At 42.8% G+C, this 14,464-nt stretch overlaps 15 non-coding genes across 15 annotated transcripts; 11 read left to right on the top strand and 4 right to left on the bottom strand.

The window, feature by feature from the left end:
• Positions 1-1,288: 1,288 nt before the first annotated feature.
• On the top strand, positions 1,289-1,370 carry trnas-gcu (transfer RNA serine (anticodon GCU)). The gene has a single exon. It is a non-coding gene; the product is annotated as a tRNA-Ser (tRNA).
• Positions 1,371-1,955: 585 nt separating this feature from the next.
• On the top strand, positions 1,956-2,029 carry trnaa-ugc (transfer RNA alanine (anticodon UGC)). Its single transcript has one exon. It is a non-coding gene; the product is annotated as a tRNA-Ala (tRNA).
• A 1,411-nt stretch (positions 2,030-3,440) lies between these two features.
• trnai-aau (transfer RNA isoleucine (anticodon AAU)) lies at positions 3,441-3,514 on the bottom strand. The gene has a single exon. It is a non-coding gene; the product is annotated as a tRNA-Ile (tRNA).
• A 2,085-nt stretch (positions 3,515-5,599) lies between these two features.
• trnat-ugu (transfer RNA threonine (anticodon UGU)) lies at positions 5,600-5,673 on the bottom strand. Its single transcript has one exon. It is a non-coding gene; the product is annotated as a tRNA-Thr (tRNA).
• Positions 5,674-6,600: 927 nt separating this feature from the next.
• Positions 6,601-6,688, bottom strand: trnay-gua (transfer RNA tyrosine (anticodon GUA)). Its single transcript is given in 2 exon segments — positions 6,601-6,636; positions 6,652-6,688. It is a non-coding gene; the product is annotated as a tRNA-Tyr (tRNA).
• A 279-nt stretch (positions 6,689-6,967) lies between these two features.
• On the top strand, positions 6,968-7,039 carry trnap-ugg (transfer RNA proline (anticodon UGG)). Its single transcript has one exon. It is a non-coding gene; the product is annotated as a tRNA-Pro (tRNA).
• Positions 7,040-8,005: 966 nt separating this feature from the next.
• trnas-aga (transfer RNA serine (anticodon AGA)) lies at positions 8,006-8,087 on the top strand. Its single transcript has one exon. It is a non-coding gene; the product is annotated as a tRNA-Ser (tRNA).
• An 889-nt stretch (positions 8,088-8,976) lies between these two features.
• trnaq-cug (transfer RNA glutamine (anticodon CUG)) lies at positions 8,977-9,048 on the top strand. The gene has a single exon. It is a non-coding gene; the product is annotated as a tRNA-Gln (tRNA).
• Positions 9,049-10,324: 1,276 nt separating this feature from the next.
• On the top strand, positions 10,325-10,396 carry trnae-cuc (transfer RNA glutamic acid (anticodon CUC)). Its single transcript has one exon. It is a non-coding gene; the product is annotated as a tRNA-Glu (tRNA).
• A 777-nt stretch (positions 10,397-11,173) lies between these two features.
• On the top strand, positions 11,174-11,245 carry trnap-agg (transfer RNA proline (anticodon AGG)). Its single transcript has one exon. It is a non-coding gene; the product is annotated as a tRNA-Pro (tRNA).
• Positions 11,246-12,332: 1,087 nt separating this feature from the next.
• trnat-agu (transfer RNA threonine (anticodon AGU)) lies at positions 12,333-12,406 on the top strand. The gene has a single exon. It is a non-coding gene; the product is annotated as a tRNA-Thr (tRNA).
• Positions 12,407-12,699: 293 nt separating this feature from the next.
• On the top strand, positions 12,700-12,772 carry trnak-cuu (transfer RNA lysine (anticodon CUU)). The gene has a single exon. It is a non-coding gene; the product is annotated as a tRNA-Lys (tRNA).
• Positions 12,773-13,168: 396 nt separating this feature from the next.
• Positions 13,169-13,240, top strand: trnae-cuc (transfer RNA glutamic acid (anticodon CUC)). Its single transcript has one exon. It is a non-coding gene; the product is annotated as a tRNA-Glu (tRNA).
• Positions 13,241-13,710: 470 nt separating this feature from the next.
• trnay-gua (transfer RNA tyrosine (anticodon GUA)) lies at positions 13,711-13,798 on the bottom strand. The gene is given in 2 exon segments: positions 13,711-13,746; positions 13,762-13,798. It is a non-coding gene; the product is annotated as a tRNA-Tyr (tRNA).
• A 503-nt stretch (positions 13,799-14,301) lies between these two features.
• On the top strand, positions 14,302-14,373 carry trnaq-cug (transfer RNA glutamine (anticodon CUG)). Its single transcript has one exon. It is a non-coding gene; the product is annotated as a tRNA-Gln (tRNA).
• Positions 14,374-14,464: the final 91 nt, after the last annotated feature.

The raw sequence follows: 14,464 nt of genomic DNA, 5'->3' as shown, positions 1-14,464 counted from the left end.
ACCAGTCAGCGTGACGCATCCAACCTCACAATATTTCATGGTGTGGTTGAAAGAGGAGGGAGAACATTGGAAATGTACGTCAAAGAAACTTGAGCTTGCACCTCACTCAGGTACCACCTCTGATGCCAAAACCCAGGATTGAACCAGGGACCTTTAGATCTTCAGTCTAACGCTCTCCCAGCTGAGCTAATTCTGCTGGCTGAGCCACTAATGCAGGATGTTCTGTTCACCATCCACTTCTCCAAAGTCCCACAGTGAAGGCTTCAAATACACATCTCTCCACTGAGCTACATCCACTGCGTGGTGCACAACGCCCGCTGTTATGTTATGAATGACAGATTTACAGTAGAGTGCTAACAATTACACCATGGAGCTGTGTGAAGTTTGCTGTCTGGTTGTGTTACTTGAAGGATCTTGACAAGACACTTGCCACAGTGAAGACGCAGTTCAAATTTGGGTGCCCCCTGCCAAACCTACATGTTTTCATACGCAAGCATGAACTCTGGTTGACTGTGATGTTTCTCATTTCAGCCCACCTGGTGTTGGTATTATCTTTCACTGGCTTCTATAACTTTTGTTCACAGGGAGATGAAAAATGCCTGAATTAGCTGATTAGTTTTCATTGACAAGAAACAAACTGGCAGTGGTGGTTAATGTTAGCTTTGATGGGACAGTGTCAGCTACACAGTGTATTGCAGTCAGCTTTGCATGAGGCAGCTGAGCTGCAGACCAGTCAGGGTGTATCACCTGCCTGGTGAACACATGGCACCAGGATCCACTGTGTCAAGTCAAAGTCAAAAGTAGACCAAGACCTAGAAGAACACACCTTACAGCAGTAGATTTGAAAGAAAAGCAGTTCCTGTCAGAGGGGGACAACTTTTAGTCTCCATCTGATGTTGGGGAGACTCCATACAGGCTGTTGATGATTACTTTAAAGAAACCAGACAGCAAACCTCACACAGCTCCATAGCGTATCCTATATGAGCGGTCTCTTCAAAGGGTGGGTTTGAATCCCATCGCTACTAATTACCTCTATTCCTCTGAATGTAACCTGTTTACAACATCAGTTGAGTGTGATGACTGAGCTCTTAGTGAAACACATCACGGGTTCTAGGTCTTCCACGTGAATGCCTTTTATAGCAGGCATTGCTTCTTAATGCTGAAATGAGAGATAAAAAGCGATGTCGGAAGTCTCAAGGTGCTAACATTTCCAAACACTGTACGAACAGTTAATTGAGGCTAAAGACCAGACCGTGTTCAGACCACATCTTCAGCTGCGTGCAAACATGACGAGGTGGCCGAGTGGTTAAGGCGATGGACTGCTAATCCATTGTGCTCTGCACGCGTGGGTTCGAATCCCATCCTCGTCGGTGTTGGCAAAATTATCCAAAATGTCTGACTTTAGGTCCATCGTGAATGATCTCTAAATGTGTTTGAAACCTGTTGAAGGTTAATTCAAAGGTTATCTGGATATACTGCATCTGCTTTCAAAAACATTGTCAGATCTTCCAGTTTTTTCTACACAAGACTCTTTGGAGATACGGCAACAAGAGACGGCCAAAATAAGGAGCTTACAACTCCAATACCAGTTAGTCAGCAAAATATGATGATTTGGCAGGAGTCCTGACTTTGTGGGATACTTAGGATGAGGTATCTTCAGCATACAATGAACATTAGTCCCTTTACTGGTGGTAACCCTAACCCTTCAGATTATGAGACTGACGTGCTGCCTGCTGCACCAACGAGGGCTGGAACCCAGAGTAAGTAAAAGAGTGAGATGGAGGAGAGCTGTCAGTGTTTCAGTATAAACATACATCATACAGCCCTGACCACTGTTGTATCCAGGCAGAGCTGACATTAAAACAATACAAAAAGAAACTCCACCCCTTTATCATCCAACCCAACTGTAGCATGCACATTACAATTCCATCATCACATCCTACAGCTAAGAGCGTGGTGCTGTGGCTTAGCTGGTCAAAACGCCTGTCTTGCAAACAGGAGATCCTGGGTTCAAATCCCACCAGTGTCTAGTTGTTAATGTTAAGTGTTGTTTAAAAAAAGATGTGTGAGCAAAGTCCAAGTGAAGCTCCTGCTGGCTATCAGAAGAGAATTAGAAGTGAAATGTCCTCTTTTTCAGCTGTTATGTTTAAACTGCGAAGTACTTTATCAACCAACATCAAAATGCTGGAAACACCGTGCTGTCGGGTGGCGCCGGTGTGTGTGTGTGTGTTTGTGTGTATGTGAATTCATGCACGTGAGTGGCATTTGACACTCAGGTCAGAGTGGGCCGTACAAACATAGGCATCACATTTGCAGCATCTCAGGCTTGTTTTGTTGTCTCTTTTCAGACCCAGGTAGGTTTGGAGGTCTACCAGGTCCAACTCTCCAGATGAAACTGCAGAGAAACTTGCAGTGCTGATGCTGAGCTGCTTAAAGTGTCTTATAAACAGAACATTCTGCATCCAAACCCCAGACGTGCTTCACTCTCAGTGGAGTTCCTGCTCATCACTTCCTGTATTACAGCTTTTGCTTGCAGTTTCTGGACAAAACAAAGTGGTTGTTGATGTGTTGTGCAGATGGAAATTTGGTGATTGACCGCTTTTCATAGGAGACAAACTTTGGGAAGAGTCATGATGGTCAGGAACTGATATTGGCGACATAATACCAAGGGCTCGTCTGGGAGTTGAACTCCCTCTCACACCCGAAGCGAGAATCATACCCCTAGAGCAACAAGCCTTTTACAACAGGATAATTACAACGTCTACCACTGATCTACATCCTCTTTGGACCTTTACCTAACCACAGAGGCAGCTGCAGAAAAGAGAAATCATCTGATGAAGCCTTCTCTCTCAAAATAACCCCAGGTTATATCTGCACGGATTCTCTGATGATTGGCTCTCCTCGACTGGACTCGGCTTTTTTTTTTCGACCGAAGAGAGAATAATAAAATGAAAGAATATCTTTGTTATCCACAGAATAAAAGCACAAATGACTGAACATCCAGATATTTAAAATGGCATTCAAAGTTATTTTAATCCAGCATTACTGCCATCATTTTATCTGAACATAAAGTCCGTTATGTCCGTTTCATGCTAACATACAATGGAAAACGCCATAGCCCGGCTAACGGGATTAGCATCCGTACCGCGATCATTTTAAAGAGTCACTGAATTTATTTCGACTCAAACATGGCAGTGTTACTAAAGTAAGACGGGACAAATGTAACACTCAGAATCGGATCAATGAAAACACTCCAAATGACGTCACCACATTCAGCAAGCAATACTTCAGAACAGAGTAAAATCTGGTGACTACGTCACACTTCCACTAAATTATTGCCGGAAAATTGCTTTTTAAGACAGTAAAGTACATTTGTCAGAGCAGACAATTTTTCGAGTTAAACACTGTGATGATCATTTCCTGTGTCACATCTGTGCTTGTGGCCAGTATGGGGATTGAACCCATGACCTTGGCGTTATTAGCACCACACTCTAACCAGCTGAGCTAACCGGCCTGTGCTACAGCAGCTTCTTCTCTTCACATGTTTCCTCACTGACTCAAATAGATGCAGAATGTCATTTATCTCTTCCTCCAGTAATGTGTACAGTTGTCACTGTGCTGCTCCTGACTCAGTGATGCTGTTGGATGCTTATAGGGCCGCCTTTCTTAAAGTGTGGGCTCCACCCCACTGGTGGGGAATAGAGACATGACAGGTGGGGTGTGACAAACTGGAGGAAATGTTCCTTTTCATTCTGATCTTTATTAAAGCCTTTCTTTATGAACAACAAAGATCTGACATTCACAACAGCCACACACAAACAAAGTAATCATGAACAGCCTGCATGGAGTCTAAATGAAAAGAACATCAGATGGAGACTTTTCATTTGAACATTTTAAGATGGGCATGTTTCTTCAGCATTTTGTTGGGGCAGGTGGGACTTAAACACTGACCCTTGTTCAAAGTTGCAGTTTGGCAGGGGACACTCAGAGACAAGTGCTGTTGGGAGATCAATGAAAGACAGGAACAGGGACTTGAACCCTGGACCCTCAGATTAAAAGTCTGATGCTCTACCGACTGAGCTTCATCAACAGCTTTCAAAGCTATTTCGAGAGAGTTCATAATAATTCAATTTTTCAATCACCTGTATTTTTCAGTAAAAACACTTTCCCTGACTGGGAATCGAACCCGGGCCGCGGCGCTGAGAGCGCCGAATCCTAGCCACTAGGGAAAGATGCTGCCTCGATGCAGCCTCATATAGTTCCATCATCATCTCCACGGTGTTGGAACTTACTGAAATTACTGCTCCATATTATCCTGCTTAGTCACTCAACCAAATTACTGACTAAACTCCTGCAGAAGAAGTTACATGAGGTTATCTCAACAACCTGAAACTTCAATAAAGAGGCACTGCTGGGAAGTTGAATGCTGGCACGCTGTGTTGCGTTTTGTTGAGCTAAAGATGCAAATAAAATTATCTAAATTAGCTTTATTTTCAAATGCTTGTGTGGTGCTTTCTGTACCTCAAAATGTTTTACATCTGAATGTATGAATGTTTACATCTGAATCACATGTGATTTCACAAAGGCAAAGTAAAGTAAACACAAAGGCTGCCCCACAGGGGCCTCCTGTCAGATACAGTGTGAGTTCACTTCTGTCACTCTGGTTAATGAGACATTAGAGAAAAATGCCCGTGGTTTCCCCGTCGTGGAATCGAACCCCGGTCCTTTGCGTGACAGGCGGAGATACTGTCCACTACACTAAAGAGCTTTAACTGCTGACACTTCCAACCAGCCCCCTGGTGGTCATTAGATAGACTGCAGGTGGAAGTCTCAGTACTTTTTAACCAGCACATCCACTTTTATAGAAAGTTTATGGTCATTAACTTATCAGATACAACAATAACACAAAGTTACAGTGATCAGTCCAGGGACATTTTTGTGCGCCTTTCTGCGCATGCGCTCAACCATTTGAAGCGAACGTGAGATAGTCTGACTTTTGCATCCGTGTCATGTTGGAGATCAGTGAAAGACAGGAAATGCCTCAGACCGCTGAGCCATCCTGGCACGTGTGTCCAGCTGCCAGTCTCTCTCTCTCAACCCGACCGGTCGAGGCAGATGGCCGCCCCCCCTGAGCCTACTTCTGCCCGAGGTTTCTGCCTCTTAAAGGACTTGCCACTGGCACCAAGTGCTTGCTCATCGGGGGATCTGTTGAGTCTCTAAATAATTTTAGAGTTTTGTCTAGACCTGCTCTTTACGTGAAAATGATTGATGTAACTTTGTTGTGATTTGGTGCTCTACAAATAAATCTGATTTGATTGGTGGAGCGGCAGTGGAGCATTGTTACGGTTGTAATGATTCAATCCATTGTGCTCTGCACGCGTGGGTTGGAATCCCATCCTCGTCGGTACATATTTGCCCATCAAAGTGAGTCCACAATACACAAAGACTGCCTGATTAGATGGCACAGAGGCTCAAAATTAGCATTTCTTCACACGTGTAGTGTGGACAAATACAGGTTGTTTCCATTTTCCAAGGATGGCAGAGCAACATTTCTACATGTTGATGTCTGTTATATCTATAACATCTAACATTAGGTGCAAGGCACTGCTGGGATTTGAACCCAGGATCTCCTGTTTACAAGACAGGCGCTTTGACCAGCTAAGCCACAGCACCACTCTGATGTACATCTATATACAGAGGATCTGGTAATGGAAGTGTAATGTGTATACTACAGCTGAGGTTGATGGTAAAGTGGTTTGTTTTAATGTAGGACTCAGCATTTTGTTTTGATGAACCTCATTATTTACACACAGCACATTCAGGACATTTATGTGACAGTTTATTTCATGCTAAAGAAAATCCTTTGTTATTTGTCACAGTGGACTTGGCTCATCATATTTTTCTGACTAACTGGTATTGATGTTGTATTGGAGTTCGATGAATGTCATGCCATGTTGCAATCATAAATGCCTCACTGTTATGATTCTTAACAATTTTTGTCACTTGTGAAAAGTCGTCACCAAATTTCCTTCTGCTAAACACAAAATTAAAATTCATTTAAAATGTTCTGAGGTGGAGAACTTTTCAGTCATCAAAAATCTCACACACTACAACATTTAGTATCCACACACTCCCTGATGGTCTAGTGGCTAGGATTCGGCGCCGGGTTCGATTCCCGGTCAGGGAAAATATTTTTAACAGATACTGATAACGGAATCAGGGAAAAATTTCATATCGGTCCATCAGTAGTTTGAAGGTTTGAAGTCTTCTGTGTGACAGGCAGAGATACTGTCCACTATATTAACGAGGAGCAGGAAAGAGAAACATCATGTGGTGTGTGACTTCACTTCCTCTGTGGAAAAAACAAACAGAGAATGAAGTTCTCTAATGTTTTGGCCTCTTTTTTTAACTCACGTCAAAACTTCACAATGAAGTTACGGTCTAGTACATAATTTGATTAAAATAAAGTGTCCTGAAAAAACCACTGTCTTCAGATTTAGCTCCAGGTGGTTCTGACCACACCAGACGACCAGTCTGTCCACCTGCTGTCTGTAGGCAGACTCATCACTGTGCTGGATGAGGCCGATGAAAAAAATGGTCTCCTTCGAGCCGGATTTGAACCAGCAACCTAAGGATTTCAATGATGAACCACTACAGTCCTCCACTCTACCAACAGAGCTATCGAAGGGTCAACTCTCTCTGGATTGGTGCTGTGACTTATGTACTGTCCAACCTACAGACCAATGGCCACCATCACTTTGAGTTACCGATGTGGGATAGATCCTCAGGACAGTTTTGTGCTTTGCTTTACCGTGTTGTTTCTCTGCAAGCCTTTGATGGAAGTTCAGTCCACAAAATGGTTGTATCAAATCTTCATCAAGTTAGAGCGTGGTGCTAATAACACCACAGTCATGGATTTGTGACGAATGTGGGCATCGATCCAGCTACCTCTCACATGTGTGTCAAGGGCTCGTTGGTCTAGGGGTATGATTCTCGCTTTGGGTGTGAGAGGTCCTGGGTTCAAATCCCGGACGAGCCCTTCACATAATGTGTCCAATAATCTGCACCCCTATTCAACTGTCGTAAGTATAGTGTTAGGTATCTACAATTAAGGAAGGAAAGTCTGACACAAAGAAAAAAGGCAAGCTTGTGTGTCCACAAGCTTATATCAAGGTCTGATCTTTTCCTGTTCCATCAAAGGAGATGCTGATTCTGTGATGTCACAAAGGTTCTAATGACATCACAGAGATCAAAGACTCCTCCCATTTTTTTCTCATGACCTCCACAATAGAGTGCACTCTGTTAATGAAGCTCCAAAGACAAACGTAGTGTGTCACTTCCTTGAAGGTTTGAATGATGTGTGAGTCTGAAGAGCTGCTGCCTTTGATCCATGTAACAGTGTATCTTTCATCCAAAGTCACAACTTTGAGAAGTTAGACAATGTGAGACATGTGGCATTATTGCAGTGAAACAGCTGAAGTTATGTGGTCGTGTGGCCGAGCAGTCCAAGGTGCTGGATTTAGGTTCCAGTCTCTTCAGAGGCATGGGTTTGACTCCCAACACTGCCGGTTGTCCAAGCTGTGCGGTACAATCATGAAGAGTTTAGTTAAATCTAAAACTGTTATGAATGACAGATTTAGAGTCCAGAGTGCTCATGATGACACCATGGAACCACATGTAGCTGTGTGAAGTTTGATGTCTGTGTTACTTGAAGTATCCTGACTGAAGTATCCAAGACACTTGTCACAGTGAAGACACCAGCTGAAGCTGTAACATAATCTTCGATCAGTGTCAACAGTGTGGCCTTTGTGTCCTTTTAATTAAATTTAGCGACTGTTCCTGGAGTTAATGGAAACTTTTGTGGAGGAACTGACAGGAAAGCGCACATCACTCTGCAGCTATCAACAGCAGATGCTGCAGTGAGCCCCGTCCCAAAGCCCTCACCTGTTCAGTCCTATTCAGTGAGGAGCACAATGCTTGAGTCACAGGAGCGTTGCTGTGTGTGGTTGTTGTGGCCGAGTGGTTAAGGCGATGGACTAGAAATCCATTGGGGTTTCCCCGCGCAGGTTCAAATCCTGCCAACAACGGTTACATCTCTTTATGGACCAAGTTTCCCATTTGGGGAGAGACACAGCTGAGTGCTGTTGTTAGGACTCATCTAAGAGGAGCAGAGCACTCACTGGTGCTCAGTTATCATCATCAAGGCCGGTGATAGGGACACACCTTTAGTTCCACTTCCAGGTCATGGAAGCAATAATGAGATGTCATTTCTACTGTGTGCTGTGCTGAAATAGCTCATTTGGGAGAGCGTTAGATTGAAGGTTTAAAGGTCCCTGTTTCAATCCTGGGTTTCAGCCCTCACAATATTTCATTGTGTGGTTGAAAGAGGAGGGAGAATATTGGAAATGTAGGTTTAAAAGAAAAAAAAAAAAAAAAAAACAGAGCCTGAACCTCACTCAGATGGCAAAACCCGGGATTGAACCAGGGACCTTTAGATCTTCAGTCTCCCAACTGAGCTACTTCAGCTGGAAGCCTGCATGTCTGCTGGATGTTCTGCGACAGTTCTGCTTGTTTTTGCCAATTAACACTGCTCTTTAACCCTCCTGTCGTTTTCACCCCCCGCCCATTATTTAGTGTTCTTGGTCTGTTTTAACTTCCCCTCAATGAAAACAAAAAATATTAATAACCACCTTCATTGTGGGACTTTGGAGAAGTGCAGAAATAAAATAATCTAAATTGGCTTTTATTTTGAAATGCTTGTGTGGTTACTGTTCTTGTTCTTTCTGCAGCTCAGATGGAAAGCTGTGTCCAAATGTTTGGAGCGGAGAATGGCAAAAAGATGTCCTTTTTCTTTCACCTCTACTGCTGTAAGGTGTGTTTGGGGACAAAGGTATTTTGGTCGACTTTTGACCGCCCACACTTTTAAAAGACTAAAATTCCTTTCACATCTGCATGAACACGCATATATGCCTGCAGGGTTCCATGGTGTAATGGTTAGCACTCTGGACTCTGAATCCAGCGATCCAAGTTCAAGTCTCAGTGGAACCTGAATCTTACCAATGGAACACTGAGAGTCCTGTCAAAATACTGCCACTCTGTCCTTCGAAAATGGAAACTACCTCCTTTTGTCCACTCTACATGTATGACTGCATGCAAATTGTCTGATGAAGCCTCCTCTCTGCTTTATCTTCAGCAAGAAAATGTAAAATAAAATTAATTTTAGAAGTGAGCTGAAAGAAAAGGAGCAATTCTGAAAACAAGTTCAGGAAGTTTTGCATTCACCACTCGAGAACTTTTGAACCACTTTTGAAATGAAATGAAAATCTGATTTTATCCCCATTTATATTTATAACTGTAAACTACGATCTCTTAAAGTTAAATGTAAAATCAATTGAAGAGTACATCCAAACTTATACGTTGACTCGGGTAGTAATTTCTTCTCATGCTGTTTCTCCTTTGCTGCTGCAGCTGTTACATTTTCGGTGAAACATACTCATCCTCTCCATGGGCCTGCTTTAAGACCTCCAACTCCACTGGGTTGAAATAACTGGATCTCCATTGATGATGGCTTTTTATAGAGGTTGTGCATGTGTGCAACTCAACGTGAACATGAACCAACTAAGATCAGCTGTTCTGGAACTGGATACTCAGATTTTCAAAGAGAAATTGGCAGCACTGATGCTGAGCTGCTTAAAGTGTCTGTCTTATAAACAGGACATCCTGCATCCAAACCCCAGCAGTGCTTCACTCTCAGTGGAGTTCCTCCTCATCACCTCAACTAAGCAGAAAGTCATCTCTGCAGTTGTTCTCTGAAACGTCTGTATCTGTATCGTAGAAGAAGTAAACATTTTACATTTTCTTGCAAAAGAAAAAAAAAACACAGAAGCACACATTCACCATATAAGAAGTGGAGATGGTTTGGCTCCATCAATGACATGATCATGATCAGCTAACACTAGCTTTGGTTCCATGGTGTAATGGTTAGCACTCTGGACTTTGACAGTCCAGATGTCCAGTGATCAGAAAGAACAAGAGCAGTCGCACCACACAAGCATTTGAAAATAAAGCTAATTTAGATAATTGTATTTGTATCTTTAGCTCAACAAAGCACAACACAGCGTGCCAGCATTCAACTTCCCAGCAGTGCCTCTTTATTGAAGTTTAAGGTTGTTGAGATAACCTCATGTAACTTCTTCTGCAGGAGTTTAGTCAGTAATTTGGTTGAGTGACTAAGCAGGATAATATGGAGCAGTAATTTCAGTAATTTCCAACACCGTGGAGATGATGTTTGGAACTATACGAGGCCGCATCGAAGCAGCATCGTTCCCTGGTGGTCTAGTGGCTAGGATTCGGCGCTCTCACCGCCGCGGCCCGGGTTCGATTCCCGGTCAGGGAAAGTGTTTTTACTGAAAAATACAGGTGATTGAAAAATAGCTCTCGAAATAGCTTTGAAACCCGTTGATGTTGTTAAAGCGGCCTTTTCTCAAAGCTTAGCTTGCATTCATGGCAGAGGTTACAAAATTAAGGAGGTCAAGGAGGTCAGTGGATCAGCAACAACCACAAAATTACTGTTTCTCTTGATTGCAATGATAATTTTGTGGTTCATGGTGTTGATGCAGAGACAGAACTAAAAATTCCCAAAAAATACAGACTGTTTATTTTTATCATTATGCTGCGTTTCAACTCCTTGAAGCTTTAAGCTGCAGAAAGAAAAAGAGCAGTCGCACCATACAAGCATTTCAAAATAAAAGCCAATTTAGATTATTTTATTTGTATCTTTAGTTCAGATGTAGCAAAGCGCAACAATGCTGTCAATAAGGATCTTTCCCATTTGGGTTACTTGAAGTGATGGTGGCCACTGATGCAACACTCCGTAGCAGCACCACTCTGATGTACAGGGATGTATTTTGGATCTGAAAATACCCCCAACACACGTGGCTGACCATCATGACTCTTACCAAAGTTTCTTTAGCATATAATAAACTGTCACATTAATGTCCTGAATGTGCTGTGTGTAAATAATGAAAAAAAAAAAAAAAAAAAAAACGCCACAAATGTTCCATCAGTAACCATCAAAGGAGATGCTGATTCTGTGATGTCACAAAGGTTCTAATGACATCAAAGAGATGAAAGACTCCTCCCACTTTTTTGTCATGAAGTCAGGGCGCCACATGGCTCGTTCGTCTACGGGTATGATTCTCGCTTAGGGTGCGAGAGGTCCTGGGTTCAAATCCCGGACGAGCCCATCTGTTGCCTTTCAGTCAATAAGGGTGCTAACTGTTACACTATGGAGCTGTGTGAGGTTTGCTGTCTGGTTGTTAGTTGTGGTGTCTTGGCAACTGAAGAAAGAGCAATGGTAGTTTTGTGGCTCATGCTGTGCTGAGGAGAAGGGATATTGGTGATTGACTGCTTTTCACAGGAGACAAACTTTGGTAGGAGGGTTAGATGATGGTCAGCCACTTACTTTGCAATATTTTCAGATCCTCTGTACATCTTGGTACTTCTTTGTACTACTTTTGTGGTGCTGACATAACATGATGTTCTATCTGTCACCATCTTTACTGGTCCATGATTATGATGCATATAATGATCTTCATTTGCACGTGCACAGCGTGATTATATATATTTTTATCTTGGCAGGTGACCAATTGTCTGCTAGTTCACGATGTCCTTAAAGGCAGATATTTAGGATCATTCTAGCAGGAATAGCAGGCTGCAACAGGAAAAGTTCCAGTCAGACCTCTCGCACCCGAAGCGAGAATCATACCCCTAGACCAACGAGCCATTGACAGCAGGACATTTATGGCATTTAAAATGTAGTCAAATGTTTTCTGAGCATTGATCATACACTACAACATTTAGTATCCTTCCTAACCTATTCTCAGTCTAATGGATAAGGCACTGGCCTCCTAAGCCAGCGATTGTGGGTTCAAGTCCCATCTGGGGTGGTTTACAGCATCTTTCTGCTGTTCTCTGCTCCAAACATAGGGACAGCTTTGAGGATTCACAAAATGTGAGACGTGGTATTCTTGTGCAGTGAAGCTGGCATAGGTATGTGGTAGTGTGGCTGAGCGGTCCAAGGTGCTGGCTTTAGGCTCCAGTCTCTTCAGATTTGTGTGTTTGAATCCCACCACTGTAAGGTGCAGAAGCATCACAGAGTGCAAAGGAACTAATTTCCAACATATGTAAAAGTTTTTATGTTCACCTCACACACACTAAAGGTCTCTGGACAGAAACTGTTAAGAAACAACTTTATTCTAGAGTCATGATGGGCAGCTACTTATGTTGGAATATTTTTTATATATCCTCTGTACATTTTTGCATGTCAGAGTGGTGCTGTGGCTTAGCTGGTCAAAGGGCCTGTCTAGTAAACAGGAGATCCTGGGTTCAAATCCCAGCAGTACCTATTTTACCGTTGTTGACATAAACTCATGTAACTTCTTCTGCAGGAGTTCCATTTAAACTAAAACAAACAGAGAATGAAGTTGTTTCCTAACAGAAAATGGGAACCTTTAGATCTTCAGTCTAACGCTCTCCCAACTGAGCTATTTCGGCTGGCTGCCCCCATTAATGCTGGATGTCCCACAGTGAAGGCTTCAAATGCACATCTCTCACAGTGTTATCATGACAATGAGACATCACCATGGCCCAGTCTGTATTTTTTAGCAATTTTTTGGAAGATTTTTTTTCTTGGAAGCAGCCCGGCTAGCTCAGTCGGTAGAGCATGAAACTCTTAATCTCATGGTTGTGGGTTTGAGCCCCACGTTGGCCACTAAGGAGTTTTTTTTTTTTTTAGACCCAAAGTTACCCAGCAGAACATAAGTGTCGTATGGGATGAGGAGTGGAGACCCCCCACATATTCCCTAGTAAGCTGAGCTATCTGATCTCAATGATGTTAGTGATAAGAGACGACGGGTTTCAATCTTAAATCCCTTAAATCCTGTTGTTTATGAATAGTCCTGATTGGTGTTTTTTTCTGCTGCTCTTGTTTCATTTCTTGTGGTTGTCCTGCAGAGTTGGCTGTCTGACTGTTCTCTGTGTTATTGATGCAGTTAAAAAGCTTTGAGAGTTCTTGACCTGTTTCGTGGCTGACAGGTTCAGGTAGATGCAGTCCTACATTAAAAATCATCAAAAATCTCACACACTACAACATTTAGCGTCCACACACTCCCTGGTGGTCTAGTGGCTAGGATTCGGCGCTCTCACCGCCGCGGCCCGGGTTTGATTCCCTGTCAGGGAAAATGTTTTTACTGAAAAATACAGGTGATTGACTCTAGAACATCAATCTGTCATCATGCACCTGGGGGGTATTTCAGGTAGGAGTTTCAACGAACTTTGAGTCTATCCCTGAACTCATGCATCAGTATGCAGAAGGTCTTCTGTGTGACAGGCAGAGATACTGTCCACTATATTAACGAGGAGCAGGAAAGAGAAACATCATGTGGTGTGTGACTTCACTTCCTCTGTGGAAAAACAAACAGAGAATGAAGTTCTCTAATGTTTTGGCCTCTTTTTTTAACTCACGTCAAAACTTCACAATGAAGTTACGGTCTAGTACATAATTTGATTAAAATAACAAGTGTCCTGAAAACCACAGTCTTCAGATTTAGCTCCAGGTGGTTCTGACCACACCAGACGACCGGTCTGTCCACCTGCTGTCTGTAGGCAGACTCATCACTGTGCTGGATGAGGCCGATGAAAAAAATTGTCTCCTTCGAGCCAGATTTGAACCAGCAACCTAAGGATTTCAATGATGAACTACTACAGTCCTCCACTCTACCAACAGAGCTATCGAAGGGACAAATCTCTCCGAATTGGTGCTTTGACTTATGACACAGGTAGATGAAGAGTCCTACATGAGTGAGTGAAGTCCAAGTGAAGCTGCTGCTGGCTATCAGGAGGTATTTAGAAGTAAAATGTCCCCTTAAAACAACAATTTTTAAATTGTAAAAATTTTGCATGGTGATCCACACAGAGGAAGGCAGAGAGCATCCTAAAATACTCTGACCGTCCACTTCATACCATCCTAGTGGATCAGAGATCAATAATCAGCCATTGGTGGTTTTTCTGCTGCTCTTATTTCATTTCTTGTGGTTGTTTAAAAGGAAACTTTTTTACAAATGAACAGCGAGCTTGTACTCGGGTGATTTGTGTTTGATAGATTAACATCTGACTGTATCCTCATCTAACTTCCTCTACAGAAGTTCCATTCAAAGGACACAACAGTCAGTTAACTGAACAGTCTTCATGTCTCCCTTTAGAACAGCCTGACGTTTTTTGGCAGAGGGGAAACACCTGCAAGGTTCCATGGTGTAATGGTTAGCACTCTGGACTCTGAATCCAGCAATCCGAGTTCCAGTCTCGGTGGAACCTGAGTCTTACCAATAAAACACTGACAGTCCTGTAAAAATGTTGTTGCTCCCTTTGTGTCTGACAGAGATCCTGAACCTTCCCATTGCTGGAT

This window comes from Echeneis naucrates, chromosome 2 (genome assembly GCF_900963305.1).
Source record: "Echeneis naucrates chromosome 2, fEcheNa1.1, whole genome shotgun sequence".
Taxonomy (NCBI): domain Eukaryota; kingdom Metazoa; phylum Chordata; class Actinopteri; order Carangiformes; family Echeneidae; genus Echeneis; species Echeneis naucrates.
The sequence above is the reverse complement of the archived record's forward strand: the minus strand, read 5'-3'. Positions and strand labels throughout refer to the sequence as shown.